Here is an 18,961-nt window from a genome sequence, read left to right as displayed (position 1 = left end):
CCCTGTGTTTGTATGGGAAGGTAATGATTTAGAAAATCTGTACGCCGGTGCAATTATTGTTAACTTCAAGAAATTTTTAACACACCTCTGGTGTGAATGAGATTCTCTCTCTTTTTGTGTTTCTAGGAGATATTTAAAAGATGTAGACAGATGAGGTTTTTTTTTTTTTTTTTTTTTACTGTTTATAATTTATCTTAATAAAGATGGCATCAGACATTCAGCCATCATTGTGTATAGCAGCAGGAGTGAAAGGATCAATTCCTTGAAAGGATTTATGCCCCTGGAATTATAAGGGTTTTTTTTAGGGATGTAAATAATTTAAGGGAACTTTAGTAACTAGTGAATGATCAGCAACACGTGGTATGTAAACTCTGACGGAGAGCGGGCTTTAAATGCAGACAATGCAAATAAGCATTCCAGCAAGCAAAAGAGATTCACCTACACATATGCAAATACTAAATCCCAGCAAAACATTAATTTTAAGATTAAAAATAGCCTTTCTGCTACCCGAGCACCTATGTAACTCTGCTTCTGTCCTTTAAAAAACAGTTTTATGAAGGAGCAGTTGAGCCAAAATTGAAAAAAGGGGGCATGTAGCCTTTCAGGCTACGATGATTAGTATTAAGATGAGTTGCACTTTAGCTAGGCTGAAACTTGTTCGTAACAGAATGTTAAATACTTACTGAAAAGAAAGATTATGTCTATCTAGTTACACCATTCCTTGATATATGCACCATGTCAGAGTGCCATTGTCTCCTGGGTAAAGACTGAGAGTTCAAATACCCACTATCTCTCCCCTGGTGCTCCAAATGCTCTGCTTTGAAGTTTTTATAATCCATCTGTCATCTTCTAGCAGGGAGGGCACATGTTCTGTACCACTCAATTATAGAATTCTCTTTCGCCAGCTACAATGAGACAGGAAAGAATGTTATGGGTGGTTGAGAGAAACTGTCAGATATACTAAATTCCTGGGATTCATATGGATGATGTTATTCCAGTGTTGGAACACAGCATGTGTTATTGTTAAAATGTATTAAGGATACATCTTGTATTGTACCATTTAAGCATTTTGATATTTGCATAGTTTTGTTACTGTTTGATTTTCATTTAGAATGCTGAAGCAGCCAAACAGTCTGAGGTTTGATAATTTCATTTGTTTTGGGTGGCAAAAAATGACCAAACATGCATATATTTTGGAATATCTGAAATTATCATTATTTCTATTACAACAGTGAAATGGAAAAATTCTATTTTTTTGTGTGGAAGTGCTGCGGAACAGTGGAAGTGTTTATAGACCGGTAATATTTGCCATACCAATTGTTTGTATTATGATATGAACTGAAGGCCTGAAAATTATATGTGCTACCATCTGGTGAAAACAGGAGTAGCATTTCATTACGTGGTATGTATAAACAATAGCAGCAGTGTATTCTGAAATTATAGTTAATATTTTACTTAAAGAAATCTACCTTATAGGGACCTAGCATACTTGATAGCACTCTGGTTTTTCATGTACTTCGTCCCTGGGGTGATTTAATTTGTTGTCTTATGTGAAATGAGTTTGATGAGCTCAGCTAAGTCTCTTGTGGATATTAATTCATGGTGTAAGAGATCCCACATAGTTTTGCAGAGGCCGGCATAATTTTAAAACTGTGTGGTTTGCTCAGAACAGGGTCAGTATGTGTTGGAACAGAATTTATTAGAATACGTAGATTTTTTTTCAGGGCAGATTTATGGTACTGGTGATTGCAAATGGTTTTGTTTTTTTCTTTTTTTTTTTACATAAATGTATAGTCTGGCATGAGTCAAGCAGCCGCCCTGAAATTCAGTTTCAGAGATCCTTTATGAGATTCCTTTAAGGCTCCTGAAGTGGACCAGAGGCTCTAGGAGTCTCCAGATGGTGCAGACCCCTTTGTAAGCTGAAATCAAACTCCCACAAACATGTTCTGAGCAGTCAGCAAGACAACCTCTTGCTCAGACCGTATCTGCAGTATAAATACATCCTCCTGTTCCAAACAAACAGGAATCCTGCCATATCTGAAATCTGGCAACTGCTTTCAAATACAATTTACTGTCGTGGCTTGCTATTTTGCAGCCTGTCTCCTATATGTTGGGTCCTCCAGGATGGAGGGAGGGCTGGGGCAGTGGCAGGGGGATGTCTCTTTTAGGTTAAGGAGGTAAAGGGATTGCTCAGCTGCTGAATTCTGGTAAACTGAGCACAAATGGGTTTGGGTGAGGAACAGAAGGCAGCATCTCTGATTATCTGACCTGGGCTGGTTACAGTAAAAATGCAAATAAGACTTTAAAAAGCTCCAATGGAGAAATGTAATAAATTGCAGAGAGTATGATCCGAGACAAGACAGTCCTTCTCTTTCACCGTGTGGGCCCAGGACAGCAGTCAGGAGCAGATTTTGTTGCATTTACCCACTTGAAGCTGGCTGGTATTCCTGTCTTACTCTTTGCACCAGCTGTGACCACTGGCTTCCTGATGCTGGTGATGGGAACTTTTGGAGAATTAGGCTCTCCCTGGCCAGTGTTCTCTTCAGGAGATCTGCCCACAGGTGTCCCCAGGGAGGTGGTGATGAAGCCCTGCTGAGGTGAGTGCAGCACTTGGTGGTGTACAGAGCTGTACTTTCCAAGGTGGGCACGTTCATAAAGAGGTTTTTGCTCAAAGATAACCTGTGTGCAGTGACCTGTGCATGGACTAGTGGGGCTCAGCTCTCCTGACCTGTGCTTGAATGGCTCACCCTCACCACGTGGGAACAACCCACGAGCTCTGCGTGAGCTGCAGCCTCCAAAGCCTTTCAGCTCTAAAATTGCCAGACCATTATTAATTTTTGTATTGGATCTTTCTGCCTTATTTGCCTATTGCTCCCATTAGCCATGAGTTAGCTGAAACCTAACTCTGATTCTGTTGATAGTGCTGAGACTGGACACTCTGAAGTCTAGGGGATGGAAGCCCACTTCTGTTTTTAATTGTATCTCCTACAAGGCGCCAGATATTTCCTCACTGTGTTTATATAGCAGCCAATGCAAGTTTTGAAAAACATTTCCACTAATGGAAGATTTGTTTTTTATATATGCTTTACCTTTAGTGTGTCTATTCAAACTATGCATGGACAAGGAAATATTCCATTAATCCCATACTGTGGTGCTTTATTCACGCATTAGAAGTATTTTTTTAAAAATTCAAAGTAGGAGGTTTGATGTTTTGTTTGCTCTGATATTTGTTTTGTTTTGTTTTCTTTGCTTAGCTTTTCTCACTTATCTTTCATAATTTCTCTTAGCAGCTTTTTAAAAATTTTCTTCTCTTTCTTCTTACTTTCTCCTTCTCTCTATCTTACAGGTGTACACTAGCAGTAGAAGCCCAAGTTGGAAGATTATCAGTGAAGAACATAGTTTTTAGGTCCTAGTAGAAACTTCATCACATTGAGGAAAAAAAAAAAAAAGTGAAGTTTGCAGTTTGCAGGACCTAGTGAAACCTTGAGTATGAAAACTATTTAAGTATTTGCACTTATTTGCTCTCTGACTTTCACTGGGCTTCCTAACCTGCATTCTGAGGGCTTCCACTTTATTTTAAGCCTGTATTACAGTTCTGTGGAAATGGCAATAAATGAAAGTAGCCACGCTGTTGTTGGTATGTTACAATGTCAGCAAATTTGAGTGACTATTTTGACGCAGACATCTCATATAAATTTCTATTTATTTAAGTCTAATTGTATAAAAACAAACCCCCAAACAACAACAAGCGGGAAAAAAACATCCAAGTGTTCCCCCATTATTTTTAATACACATATTAAACTATGATTGTAATAATTCTCTTTACCATTACTAAGACAAATGTAAAAATATTTATTCAGTGGAATTTTCTGAGTATAGCTATCTTAATCAACAGAGCAAAATTCTCTTTGGCCAAGCAATTAATTTTTTTGATGGGCATGTAAAATATGTGGGGTTTTTTCAGTTTATACATCCTCCTCACGGTAAATAATGCCAAATAGATTTAGTATCTGGACAGACAAATTTTTCATTATCACTTGGAAGCCTGATTTAAAATATATTACTTTGAGAAATACAACATTGAGATTTTAACCAACCGTATTGTGCTGCAGCTTATTGTTCTGTTGCAGGGATAATGTATTAATGTTTATTGAGTTCTTTATAAATTTATATATGTTATATATAGCCATAATTTCCTTTGTGATCCTCTCTTTTATTAAGCTGGAATTTTATAAAGGTGAATTTTAAAACTGCCGGTCATTAGGCATGTTGCAGTTTGGGAAATATTTTTTGTTTTGTTTTTAAGCTTAATGTTTTTTACTGTCCTTTCTGTATTTTCCCATGAGATTAAGGTCGTATTTTTTATGCATGTTGAAAAATATTCACTTATCAGTATGGGTGCAACTGTAAACAAGTGATAAAGTGACAACATTTGCAACAGCAAAACTGACAGCATTTGCTTTAATTTTCTGCCATTTTTGTAATTATATCAATCAAGACCAAAACTAAAATGATATTTTAGCATGCTGTAAGAAATGAGGAATTCAGATCTTAAAAGACCATTACAATTAGCTTTGAAACATTCACCATTTTAACATAATTGTTTCATATAGTTTATACGTCTTCATTTACAGGCAAATATTCTGTTGATCTTTTATAAACAAAGTAGCACCCATCTGCTTCTTGAGACACTCCTGGCGCCTATTCATTGCAAAAATAATACATGTCCTAATGACTTCCACATATTTTGAAATCTCCCTTTTGAAATTGGTCTTGGCAGATTATTTGCAGGTACTTGAGTTGCATCTGTTTGCAATTTTGCAAATGCGGAAGACTTTAATGTTGAGCACTGCAAGAGGGCTATTTTAATCCTCAGATAACATAGGCTGTCATCAAAAGCCACATTTATCTTTTCGAAGGTGGGGCAAATGTTTAATGTTAAAAGACAGTAAAAGGTCAAGGTCAAGGCTGAGGTCTGAATATTTTCCTTTCATAAAATTGTGTCTTTTGTCATTTACTTCTTGCATTTTTTTCATTTAAGTTTCAGCTTAGCTTCCCATTGCCAAGAGGATGTTTTGCTGATAAAAATGAAAGATCAGGAAGAGAGTAAATCTGAAATAATTGTGAACTTCGGTCTGTTGTACTTATTATTACCATGTGGTTAGCAGCTGACCAACTTAAGCCGTTTTTATTTACACTACAAAACTGAGCAGCATTGTCCTAGCAAAGTACAACTTTTATTTAATCACTAGACTATGTTAAAATGGAGTTCAGGGTCTCCCTTCATCTCACAGAAGCAAGGAGGTAAGGTTGAAATGACATCCTTAATGTACCTCATTGGGCCTTGTTATTGCAGCACATATGGTACACTATGAAGGATTACCAATTGTTAGAGGACCCCTGCAAGAGTTGGGCACGGTGGGGGTGAGTTAAGGATGACATTTCAGCTTTAATTCCCCTCTTGTTTTCCCTATTACCTTTCTACTGGTAACATTTCTTCATTTATTTATTTTTGAGACTGAATTTTGCCTCTTGAACATTAAAATACCTCCTCCTGCATGAAAAGGGGTTGGTTTTTAACACAGAAGGAACTGGAGACCAAAAGCTTTTAGAAATGGTTATTTCGAGGCAGCTACTTTCTGTTCATGTTGCTGTGCAGTGAGAATAGCTGGAAACTCGAAAATGTGCCAAGATTTTAAACACCATGAGGTTTAGTGTGAAAAAGGACTGAGTGAATGTTTTGTGCAATACATGTTATTTTCACGTTTCTTGATTAGGTCTTTGGTTAGAAGAGGAGCATGTGCTTATCTGTGAACTTTCACTCAAGTGCCCTAAAGTTTGCTGCGCTTACCAAGTTTAATAAAATGACTGTGGAACAGTTGCTTATGAAGGTTTCCTACCGAGCAGCAGCCACCCACCTCTAAGGTGGAACAATAAAGCTATTTTTACAGCCTGTAGCAGAACAGGACAGGAATAAATACATCAACCAGATAAAATTGCTGTGAGAGCTGAGGTGGTGGGATGGTAGCATTTAAGATAGCATTTGACCAGGGGTTACGACTTCAAAAGTGTCTCAGGGAGCTACATGCCTGTGGCTTATATCTTCTGAAGTGTGTGGCCTTTTGGGTTTTGAGGTGCTTGAGTTACATTTTAGTGGGATTTAGGTGCCTGAATAAGGGTCAAGGACTTGCATGGCTTTGGGATTCTGGCCCTGCGTTCAATTTTCAAAAGCCCATTATGCACATCCCTTAAAATGCTTCCCAGGGTGGTAAATTTAATACAATCAAAGCTCTGTGCACTACTGTCAGATGTTTACTGTGGCCAACCAGAATTCTGCTTTTCAGAATTAAATGAAAATTCAGTTTATAGATGCCTGGTTTCTCTCTATTATCTTGGCACACTGATTCGGTGCTGTCTTGTAGGATGTAGTGCCACCTCCTCTATCAGCATGCTGTCTCCTCATTATCATTTAATTATTTATTGTTTCTATTGCAGAACACTTGGGCCTACTCAGGGAACAGCTGTCTGTGCTGGGGTGGAGCTGAGTATTTGGGGAATGAGTAAGTAGAAGTAGTTGCAGTGGCAGTCAGGATGGAGAAGTTGAAGAGTGTTCTGTTTAGAAAGAAGAGATTGTTTCTTAAACTAGGGCATGGGAAAAAACAGCAGGCTTGGGAGATACTTGAAATCTTTGAGACAGAGAATAAGGAGTGACACTGAAGGAGGTAAGGAAATGGCATTGCACATGAACAGTGACGAAGTAGGGAATGTCAGATATGTAGTTCCACTTTATCCATTCGAGTTTAAATTGACAACAACATAATCAGAAGAGGGGTCTCAGGTGCAGGCAGGTGTGCAATGCTGAGATGGCAACAGTTGTAGCAGGCAGATCTGGGTGCCAGTGAAATAAATTGAAAGAAGGCACATGGGCAAAAAAGAGATGACCCAGTCAGAAAGCAGGGAAGGAGAGAAGGGTAAAACATCGTTGTGTGGGACTCCACAGAAAAACTGGAGATGGTAGAAGTGTGTTGTGGCAAATAAGACACAGAAAAACTTAGCAACAAGAATGGTAAAATTATAGATTCTTGGAGCAATTAAGTGATCTTGGCTGCTCTCCTGCTGAGGCAATGGCATGGATACATTTGCTAGATCTGGTGGGACAGCAGCACGAAGTGGTTATCTAGTTGGGAGCAATTGTCATATTATTGTTCATATGCTCTGAAAAATGTATTTAGCGGTTGCTGCAGCCAATTTTCAAATGCTAACTTAGCCATTATCCTCAGTTTTTATGGCTCAAATATGAGTCCACATTATGGATTTGGGTTTTGAAAACCAGCAACTTATCACTAAATTTTTATGGACTTCTACAGCCAATGAGTACTGTTAGCCTTCTTAGATTTTTTTTCATATCAAGATTGTCTTATCCTTATAGGGCTTATAATCTTTTCTGTAATCAATTCCCTCTTGTTTTTTTCAGTCAAAAGAATCTGTATAATCCTTTTTGGAGGATATGCAAGAGAGGTTAGCTGAAGTTACTCATCCTTAATCAGTGCTCTTTAACCAAGTTCATGCTGCCTGCTTTTCTCAGAACGTTCCTTTGGGCAGGAAGATATTGCCTGTCTCTGCAGTCTCTCAGACTGGTGAACAGTTAGAATATGGTGATGCTCCCCTGGAAATTTCTGAGGCCATGTGAATGCATAAGAGAGACAGGGTTGCTGCAATGAGCTTCACTTCCTTTTGCTCTTGTACGAACTGGGTCTCTCTAACCATTCTGCTTAGCAAACAAGTCCTGTTCTCTTGCTTCCCAATTTTTATTGTCTTTGGAGGCATATTGATGTTCACCTGCCCAGATATCTTTACAGCTACTAATGAAAAAATACCTACATTAACAACATAGACACAAGTGCACCTTGGGATGAATGTATTATTTATAAAGACTTACCATCACACCCCTCACAGTTACATTTTATGCTGCTTGTGGGTGTACTCCTGTGTCTTGTTGGCAATGCAATTAGTTGCACTGTGGGAGATTCTCAGGTTCAAAGCCAGGCATGTAAAATCTATTTCACCCCTTTTTAATATGTGGGTCTTTTTGTAAACGAAAAGAAAAAACCCAAAATCATGGGACCCCTTCACAAACAAAGCAGAATAACACTATTTGTGAAAATCCTTACAAAGTCAGATCCAGCCTCTGCTGCTGCTTTTTATACATTGCAGCTCAGCATAGTTGTACTAGACCAGTACTGCTCTGCAGGTGGAAGTGTGAGGGCCATTGAACAGTTTAAGTTTTTCCAGTGGATCACAATTACAGAAACATCTGTGCTAAATAACTTTGTGCAGATGCACTGTGAAAATTCAGTGTTCAATAGCCCTCAACATTTCTAATTTCTTACTTGTGGTGGTGTAGTTTAGAAGTTGCACATTGGGTTGCAGTACAAAGCATATTGGAAACATTTGTGAAGGGCCTTTGCAGAATGCTTATGCTGCAGTGAAAGTGCTCCCAAGCACTTTTGTTTCTTTATTTAGACTTATTCCATTTGAAAATGGACAAAATGCATGCTAAGGATACTGTTGATATAATGCTGCGTGAGAGAGTGCAGAGGTCTGTGATGTTGTTTTGAAAAAAAACTAAAATCAAATTTTTTTTGTTAAACTGGGTACAGAAGGGAAACTTGGAAAAGCTGAGTTTTAAAACTATTCAATGCTACAATGAGATCATACAAGTTGAATAAGTTGAATGCATGTGTTTCCTCAGGAAATGTATGCCCTACCTCCACTCTCTTTCCTCTAGGTGCTTTCTATTAGAACAGCAGGAATGAATTAAATTATTGAGGAATCCAGGAGCAGTTCTGTGAGTACTTTGGATGGTCCCAAGCTTAACTTCCATTAAACAACTAGAAGGTCTAAATGCAGGTAGTGTTTTGGTGCTTCCTTTAAAGGGCTTGGTTTAATCTCACATGATCCATGGAAATGCTTGATTCCAGATTCAGTGGTGTCTGCAACACAGAAATGATTTGCTGGAATCTTTTTCCATGAGACACCCACTGAGGTACTCCTTGTACTTTTCTCCTCCATCAGGGTACCTATGAATTGTCTGGACTGGAGTTAACTACATATTCCCAATGTAAGCCTGGTCTGTTGGGATAGGCAGCACAGGGACAAGTCATGTGCTACGAGTAGTGTGATATTTACGCTCTGTTCCTCATAGGCTGAGCTTATCCCATACCATGGCAGCCAGCCCAGCTCAGCAAAAGCCATTTCCACTTCATTTCTCAATGTCTGATTTTGCTTCCATTGAAGTTAATGGCAAAACTCCCACTGTCTTCAAGTGTAGAGGGATCAGATATTCAGAGAGGTTGGCTACACTTTTTGTGCTTTCATCTACTTGGAAGTCAAATTTTGCACTTAACTTCTTTTGATCTCTTAGAAAACTCAAGCTTTACTTATTTTCTCCCAGCTATTTCTGTAGCTTGATGTTACACTTTTCTGTGATTCTACTGGTTAGGTGGAACTTGTTATTTCTATTTTATGTATTGGTTCATGGAATAATTTTACTTTAATGAAAGACTCGAAATTTGTTTCCCTGTGATGAGATTTTGTTGCTTTTCTTTAAATCACTGCAACCTTTCTATGGACCTAGGCTCTTGTTAATAAAGGTCATAATGACTGGCCATACATAATTATTTGTGTTAATGAAATACTTGGCTGCATTTATGGTCCATTCAGAAACAAGTATGAGTCTGATAGAGACAAATATGTTTTTCAGTGTGGATTTACATACATTTATGGATTAGAATCAGGCATTCCTCCTTTTATAGTCCGTGTAGGTTTAACTAGGTTAAAAGGTTTCCCTGAATATTCATCCAGACATTTCTTTTGAAATAATCTTCTGGTTTAAGTTTTGCACAAATTAAAAAGTACATGAAAACTGGAGGAGGAGAAGAGGAGGGAGCTGAAAAGAAATGAAAAACTAAGTATATTTAAGTTTTAGGGCTTACAAACTCCCAAATTTCAGAGCTTTGTGAAATTAAAAGGTTAGCTATGAATAACCACAATCAAACCTTTTCTTTTGTCCATATTTAATTCAAATGAGATTGCTCCATATTGACTTCTAATGCTAAAAGGCCACCCATCATGGAATCCCTGCAGCCAATGAAGCAAGCAAGTGAATGCTTTCTTAAATGATGCTAATCAGTCCAGAGAGGCCTGCCCTCTATCCCCATCAGTATTCTGTAATTCAGATGTGCTGATAACCTGAAATTGAATGTGTCAGTATGCAGACATGTGAAGAAAAAAGGAAACTAAAAGGCAAAAGAGGCAGCTATAGAGACAATGCCTGTTTGATTTTTTTTTCTTTTAAGGGAAGAATAAAAGGAATAGTTAGTAGCTGTTTTCCAATGCTTACTGAGTGCTATACAAGAACATACAGAAAATTCATAAATAGGCTAGACAGCCAACTTGCAGATGGAGAGAAAGCTAAAAAAATAATTTAAAAAAACAAACATAAACCCTCAATGAACCCTAGGTCACAAAATAAAATGCATTTTAGAAAGACAATATCAACCAGTATTATTAAAGTGTTTCTGTGTACCTAAAAATGTTTGTCTAAATTCTTTAAAAAGAGGGCTCTCTTAACCTTGCAGTATCCAGCAGAAGTCAGTTGCTACATCTTTCCTGCATCTTGATTTTTCCCCAAAATTTGGGTTTCAGCTGTTTTATATCATATCTTATCTGGTTTAAATTCTGAACAGACACTTCCATGTCAGATGCAGATTTTCTTCCAAAAATTTTCATACATTTGCTGTTGTATTAGATAGTGTTGTATCAAAAAGTAGAAAAATTTATTTATTTTTTTTAGCCTTCCTTCAAGATAATTATTTAGTTTCCTGAAATAATCTTTGTAGAAACTCTGGTCTCCTTTGGGCCTGTTGTGCATGTGTAAGCAGAGGCACACATCTGAAGGCAGAACAGGGTCCTTTGTTCTTCAAATGTTCTGCTGCTTCTCATAATGTATGTTGAAGATGTTGCTTCAATTTGGATTTGACCCTTTGGGCTCGTACTCAAGTTCTGCCTTGTATTTTGCAAAAAGAAGCATTGCAGAATATGTTCTTATTGCATATAAATGTATGCTGTAAAAAGTCTATGTCATATATGTATTTCATTATGTTAGCAGTGGAAGATCTTTTCTCCACTGACAGCTTCTATCAGAAATTTATCAGAGAGAGGAATAATACTGGTAATCATGCAGAGTTGAAATCTGGGGCATTGAGAGAAGATGTGTTAACTAAGTTATACTGAGGCAGTTTGCTTATAGGAGTTTTAGTGGGTGATGCTGTTGAAAGCCATTTAGCTTTTCTTGTCAATGGGTTGCAATGCAGACAAGTGTCAGTGTCTCCATTAATAATGGGGAAATGGGGACATTGGGAAGAGGGACAGCTTGTCCAGGTTTAGTGAGTAGATCAGTTGACAAACCTGGGCAATGAGCATGGTCTTGAACACAGCACAACCTACCAGTGGGTGCTGTCAGCCCTTGGTGCTCTTGCCAAGCCCTGGATGTGTTGTCAGAGGTGCACCTGCCAGGTGTGTATGCAGCAGCTGTGCTGTGCTGGGGATGCTCCGTGCCCATGGGCTCACCTGGCCTGCAGGTAAACAAGTATTTGGCTGTGGGGGACTGGGGTGGCCATGACTCAAAACAGCATTGAGGAAACTGAAGAAAAAAGAACAGTCCCCATCTTGAATGTTGTATTAATCACACTGTCTGCAGTTATGGGGCACCTGCAGACCTTGTCATAGGCATGGCTGTTTGAGGCTGCTGTGGAACAATCACATCATTTGTTGAAAAAGATGATTCTTTTCCAATTTCAGTTAAAGATTAGTACACTTCTCAGGCCGACTGAAAGTATTTTAAAGGTTTTGGTAGCTGCTGTAGCCTCCAGAGGACTCTGGCGTGCACTTTAGTGTTCCTCAGTGTTCCCTCCCCACAGCCCAGCAGGTCTGGAGCAGGAGTGGATGGAGGCTCTCATGGCTGACCAGTTCTGCTCACAAAACTGAGCTTGAACCGGATTCCTCACAGTTGGTGCAGAGGTTCACGTTGACGTGCATGTGGATGGCCTAATGCTCCCACCATTAGCCTGATTTTCAGTGTGCTAAGGACTGCAGCTTCTGTTAATCAGTGGGATCTAAGTGTAATTAGCATTTACTGAGGGACCACTCAGATGCCCTGCTGCCATGGCTTTCCAATTCTGCTGATGGAATGGAAGGAGACCAAGAACCAAACCCTGTTTTCTGGTCCCCTGTCTGTCACCAGGAGATTAGAGGCTAGCCTGAACAGGATGGAAATGACATCCTGAATTTTAATTATTTATCTGTGCACTTTTTTATATCTTCTCATTGCTTGGATATTTCATCTTATCTTAAAAATATTTATTTGAAATTGTCAGTGATCAAAGGCAGGGAAACAAAACCGAGCTGGATATGTTTTTTTTTTTTTCTTTTGGAGGAAATTGGAGTGTCAGGATAATTCTAGTGTATGCAAACTTTACAAGATGAAGCCAATCCAAATGTTATATCCTTAAGCTTCATAGTAGAAGATTAAAACTAACATATATATGTTAGTTTTGATATATCATATATATGATCAATTTTACCTACCATGAGAATTCAAAGATAACTGGTATATCTTGTTTTCAATTCAAATTAAATGATTTTTACTTGATCATTTTCTACACACACATGCATGCACTCCCTCACAAGCACACGTCTGTGTACTGAATTGATAAAGAAAGAACTCTGGTTAAATAATCCACTTTTGTCTGACAACGGAATCAGTTATAGAGGTGCAAATATGCAGAAAGCTATTTGGAAATGCATCCTCGTAGTTGTCAGGTTTTATTATGCAGGAAGGTGTCATGTTTGTTACGAAGCTGAGTGCAGATGGCAGAGTGGAAGAAATGGATCACTAATTTTAACAATGATTAATGAACAGAGATAGAAAATGAATTACATTGGACTATCGGAGGCAAGAAATATTTTTGAGAAAATTTTGACTCATCTGCTGTGCTGTTCTCTGTAAATTATTTTCTGAAATTCTATATGTTGTCAACAGTTGACTGCATTTTCCATTACTGTCTATTTCTGTTCTTAAGTACTTTTGTGTTATTAGAGATACATAATTTAAAAATACCAATATATTCCTGATTACTTGGGAAAAGTACATGTACACAGTATGAATGTTCCAAATGCTCTGGCCACAAATGTCCTGTTTTATAATACTTTCTAATTCTTCACCCTTTTATTGCTACATTAGAAATATTTAGTGACATTTTATCCTCTTATTAATACAAGGAGGCGGTTGGGATGAGGAGTCCTTCTGCGTTCTTTATAAAAATAAGGAAAAAAATGTAGACGCAAAGTTAACAATAAAATGCAGCCAAGTGGGTTAACGTGGTTTTAAGCTTACAGTGCTGATTCCACCATTTGTGATTTCACAGTCTAACTGGGAAAAACATACACACAGCTGCTTTTTAAATTGCTACCACCCACGTGCTCCCCTCCTTCACTACAAACTCTGCTGGCGCATATGCGCTCCCCGCGCTTACCCACGCGCTCGGTGGCCAGTCTCGCACGTCCTGGGCTGCAGGGGGAGAACGGAAGTTGCCACTAAGTTATAATTTGTTGTTTATCCTCGTTTTACAACCTGCTGAGATGTGCAGCCTCCCCAGCTAACCAGAGCCTCTTGCTGTTTGGATTCGAGGGCTGTGTGGGGCTCACCCATCCTCAAAGGAGGATTAGTTCTGCTTGGAGAGAGCTGTGTCCTCACCCCCTCTTCTTTCCAGTATTAAAATATATATTAAACAGAAGAGAAACGCAGTGACTGAAACAGAATTAAATGTTTCCATTGTCAATTATGGAGAGGTTCAGAAGTTGAGGTAAAATAGGGTCAAAGGCTGGCTGGGTCTTCAGCAGTGCTGTGAGGTGTTTGCAGGGGGAAGGGAGGAGAAAGGGTCTGACGGGTGTGAGATGCCTCTGCCAGTGTTGCTGCTGTCTGGGAGGCACGCAGGTGAACTGTGTTAGAAGTGAGAGGAACCCAGGGTAATCAGGAAAACAGTGCCTTTGTGGTTTTGGGAAGCACCCTGGCACATGTACACAAAATCCCAGGATGATTTCACATCCTGGATGACTTTTCATGGCCTTGTGCTGAATCTCTCCTCTGGTCTCCAGGGCTGGACAGTCTCCTGTGATCTAGCTGTGGGAATTGGAAGGTAGATGGTTGCATTTTTTCTGTGTCTCTAGGGTGTTTGTTGTGTTATTTTGGTGATCATCATGCTGGGAATTCACTGGATGATGGTTAATTGTGTTGCTACTACAGTGTTGATACTACACATGAAGCAGAGCTTAGACCTCTGTAAGAGGTTTGTTCCAGGCAGGAAAGTGCCCCCCTTTGCATTTCACCTGAGTTTGACCTGTCACTTCTCAGTAACCATGTGAGGTAGGTGACTGTGCTTCAGTCCACTGCCGAGACCTCCTCCTGCTGTATGCTTTATGCTTTATGTTAACGTGGTCATCCCTGTTTTCTGCTGTTTAAGGACCTGATCCTTTTACTTGTGTGAAGAGCTCATTCAAGAAATCTCATTGATTTCAAGAAGAATGTTTGTGTGCAAAAGAAGTGCTTGGCAGGATTCAGTTTCAGGCAAGCAGCTTTATTGCCAGAGTATCTTCTTCTCTGTATGCAAAATGATATCCTAAAGACTGCTTGCTGTTGTGTAAAAGAAAACAATAACTCTTGGGGTAGGTGTAAAATTATTCAATAAATTTGTACACTTTCCACATAAATGCTCTCTTTTCTGCAACATCAAGCTGTGGTAAGAGACACATGCTCCCAAAGAGACGTTGGGCTAGCAAGGAAATGGCAATTCCATGTCCATTGCCTCTTTTACAGGCATCAGGCTCAATCCTGCTGCGGCTAAGTGTATGGCACTTGTGATTTTTAACCTCAGAAGCTGCAGGAGAAGTGTGGTTAGAGAACTTCAAATTCAAGTTTTCAGCAGCTTTAGTCATAAATACAGGTCTGTAAGATACTCTTGAATGATTAACTCTATCTAAATTGTGCTTACACTTGCAGAAATACCTGACAAATGCACTGCTCTTCAAGATACATCAGGGGACATTTCCCTATAGCATTTTGACTCATGGAATACATAAAGTTACCTGGAGTAACTTGAACTTTTATCATTGGTCTGTACCTCTGCTCAAGATTTGTGATTTCTTCCATATTCTGTTTAAACATGTGCCTTAATCTTGCTAGAAAGTGTTAGAGAAAAATTAAAGTGACTTTATGAACTACTTTAACTCTAGGATTTTGCATGTAATTATGGTCCTGATGGGAACATACTTTAAAAAAACAACCACTGTAACAACACAAGTCCTGCTCAGGTTACGTAGCATATGCTAAACACTGTGAAAACATACCCTGTGCTTTAGTGAACAAGGTAGAAATGCTCCTGGGAGCCAATTTAGAATGTGACTTAAGGCATGCGTGGCTTTTTCTCTGCATTTCTTTGGCAAACTGGTGAAACAGCAATGGTGGCTGGGAATCCCTGGTAAGCCCCTGGGATTGCTGTGCCCAGACCTTTGTGAGGATGGGCAGTTGTCAGCTTTGGACCTTGCCTTTGTTTTAGAAGATTATTTTGCGCTCCTGCTTCTATTTGTCTTTGTATGGCAGAGCTGAGTGTGGGATGTGGAACTTGGACAGAGGGACAAGAGAAATAATGAGGTTTTGGCAAGCCACTGCTTTCACTACAGTAATGCTATTTTCCACCTTGGTAATAAACAGTTAAAATGTCTTTTTGTGTGTGTGTGGATAGGATCAATATATATGCAGTGAAGTGGCTGTGATCAATGTGCTGATTTAGGTTTTCAAAATTTCCTGTTTGATACTATAGTTCTACTTGAATATGTTACTATATATATAAAGACAGAGTTTTGTACTTATTGAGACATGTTATTTAACTGAATGTTGATAACATTGCAGACATGAGGATATGGGTGTGAATAAAAATCCCCTGTGGTCTTTCTTAGACCTCAAGTGGCTCATCTTAATTTCTTATGGCATCTTATTAGTTGAAGCTAATGCAAGTAACCTTAACTAAATTTTACTCCACTGTTACATAAAAAGCAGGAAGCATAATGAAAAAAAATGTTTTTAAAGCATTAATTTTCTTGGTGTGACAGCTTATGTGCATAAAATGCTTGTGAGACCGACATCTTGGTTATCACCATTATCTTGGCTTAACTTGAAATGCTGGGGAAGAAGAGTTGGGTTTGCATTGACGTTGATATTTTCCACTTGAGTGCTTCTGTCCTTATGTTCTTCAGGGAATGTGCACTACTCTATCTAAGAACATTTAATACATTGATGTAATGTATAGATATGAAAACTAAGGTGTATGTATAGGTGTTTCAAATGTAAAATATTGATACTAACATGAGCTATACCATGATCTGGAGGATATCTAGGAGGCCTGTCATACTTCTATTACTTCAGGTAAATAACTGATTGACCTTTGTGGTGTGCTGATACTTCACTAATCAGAACCTGAAATCTGTATAACAACACTTCATTTACTTGATAGACAAAAGAACAATTGCACTTGAAGTAATGTGATTTCTAAATAGACACTGCCTGTCAAAAATAAATGCATTAGAAGTAAAATGTAGCTCAAGGAGACAATTAGCAAACAGAGGTGACACTGTAAACAGGTGCACCCATTATTCCCAAAGCTTGTGGCAATATATTCACATCTTTTAGACTGATGGAAGATCATGTGACAGTTTGGTGAATTATCTATCTGTATCATCTGACTGATGAAGCCTGCTGCAGTTGCAGATCATTTAAAAATGCATCTCACAAATTACATGGTAGCTGGGAAAAAATGCAGGTTTTTCTGAACAATGCTTTTCTAAAGCTATGTGCTAGAATACCTAATTTTTCTTTGAAAGGATGTAGACCATTTCATTATGCTATGTATACAGTCAGTTAAGGTTGTGCAAATTCATTACAATGTTTGTTAATCTATAAAACATTTTCTATTCCAGTTTTAGTGACATTGAATATTTTTTTATGTGCTATTTCTGAAACATTTTTTCCTATGAGCTGAAAGGGAATAACACATTTTTATATAGACTTCTTAAATCGCTACTTATCAAGGAAGATTTGAGATGAGAACATTTGACCTACATCTTTTTGCGGGTTATTGGATTTTTTTGCTACATAGAAAATGTAAAACAAACAAGAAAGAATCTATAAACAAACTCCCTCTTTCTTTCTCTACTAGACTGTGATGAGAGCAGTAACACTCATGAAATGTCCTCTTATGTGATATGGTGAAAACTGCCTCAGATGGTGTTTTGTAATTTGATGCACTAACAAGATAGTTAGGAATGAAAAATGCATTTTCCTAAGCTATAATTTCATAAGTATTTTATATTTTCTTCTCTTTAAAACTGTGTATTGATGATTGTTTTCTAGAAGTAGAATTGAGTTGTGTGTGAGTGGATAGTTGTTCTTCCTGGTGACAATTAGGCTGCTACACCTTAACAACTCCTCTACACTCCAGTAATTCCTTAACACCTGACTGTGTTATTGTATGGGAATTTTTGTTTGTTTGGGGGTTTTTTTGGATTGCTACAAATTTTGTTTATCATTTGGGGCACTCCCATGGAACTAGATATACAATAAAACTGCCTTTTGTCATTTGGCATGTACCTATTCCCCAACGATGTGCTTCTGAGATGTCCCAGAATTGGAGATTTTGATTTTCCCCTTACTGTTCCATACCAAAATCCTGCAGGTGACACCTATGCCTAAATAAGCACAAGTGAAAAAATAGTTTAAATCTCTTCAGCAGTTAAAAGGTAGTGGGCTCAGGCCTACAAACCCTTTAACTTTTGTTATTAATTGTGCATAAAAGAAGCCATAGAAATGTGGGGGCAAACTGAAGTGAAATAGTCCTGCAGTCTTAGGGAGACTCTGGAAGAGTCTAAAGTTGTCATTTTTAAGGGTTTTCTATTAAGTGGCTGAATGAATGTTCTATTAAGTGGCCACTGAATGTTTTGAGGCTGGGTTGCTCCTGTAGGCTTGTCCTGCCCTCAGTCTTTGTGTAAACATTAGCAAAAAGGTCCTGCTTTACTGTAAGTGACTTTCAGATGCCAGTGGTCTTGAAATAATGCTTTTATCAGGAATGGAGTAGTCTGTCTTGAGGGCTTTGGGGCAGCTGGTTTTGGTGGGGGGCTGCTCTCAGTAGCCCCTCTTAGGCTTGACCAAAAGGGCTTCTCTGGCAGGCTGGGGAAGGATTAAGGGGAGGGATGAAGGACAGGTGAGATGGGCCTGCATTGCCCTTCTCTGGCACTGCTGCCTAAACACAGCTGCATTCCTTTGCAACATCTGGACAGCAGAAGAAAATAATGTGGCCTTTGTCAGTGTTGATATGCCAATGATTATTACAGATCTGTGAGGAGCATACTTTTGCTTTTTTAGTTGTGTTTTATTTGTAGCTTTTTTACTGCTTCCCCTGACATCTCTGGTCTGCATCTACAGCCTAAGCATGTAGATGCAGACCACTTCAGAGCAGTTTTGTCTGCTTAAACACAAGTACATTTGGATTGTGGTTGGTCTTGACTGGCAGATCTCTGGCAAAATGGTTGTCCTGGAACATGTCAGCTTTGAATACTTTTATTCAGGAATGGATGGATTTGACTGAATTTCCTGAAATGTGGTAAGGGGGCAGGACCTTTGCTTTCCAAGGGGCTGAAGCCTTCATCTGCCTTTTCGGCATGGCTTTGCATAGAGGTCCATTTTTCTGGACAGTGAGTGATGTTACTGAAGAGGAGCAGCTCCAAGGACCATGGCTGAGCTGCAGGTGGTGTGTGGGTGCATGGGGTGAGCTGTGAGACCTGCCAGTCCCTG

General features: G+C 38.8%; 1 protein-coding gene across 19 annotated transcripts in view; it reads left to right on the top strand.

The window, feature by feature from the left end:
- ZNF536 (zinc finger protein 536) overlaps positions 1-18,961 on the top strand; it is a 348,301-nt gene that overhangs the window by 28,142 nt on the left and 301,198 nt on the right. The window contains exon 1 of one of the 19 annotated variants that reach the window (XM_033069418.1): positions 8,828-8,848. The exons of the other annotated variants lie outside the window; for them this stretch is intronic. The gene's annotated coding sequence lies outside the window, so the exon portion shown is untranslated. Of the gene's footprint in view, positions 1-8,827; positions 8,849-18,961 lie in introns of those variants that run through there. 19 annotated transcript variants of the gene reach the window in all.

The sequence above is a fragment of the Catharus ustulatus genome, chromosome 11, assembly GCF_009819885.2.
Source record: "Catharus ustulatus isolate bCatUst1 chromosome 11, bCatUst1.pri.v2, whole genome shotgun sequence".
NCBI lineage: Eukaryota > Metazoa > Chordata > Aves > Passeriformes > Turdidae > Catharus > Catharus ustulatus.
This window is presented reverse-complemented; position numbering and strand designations above follow the sequence as displayed.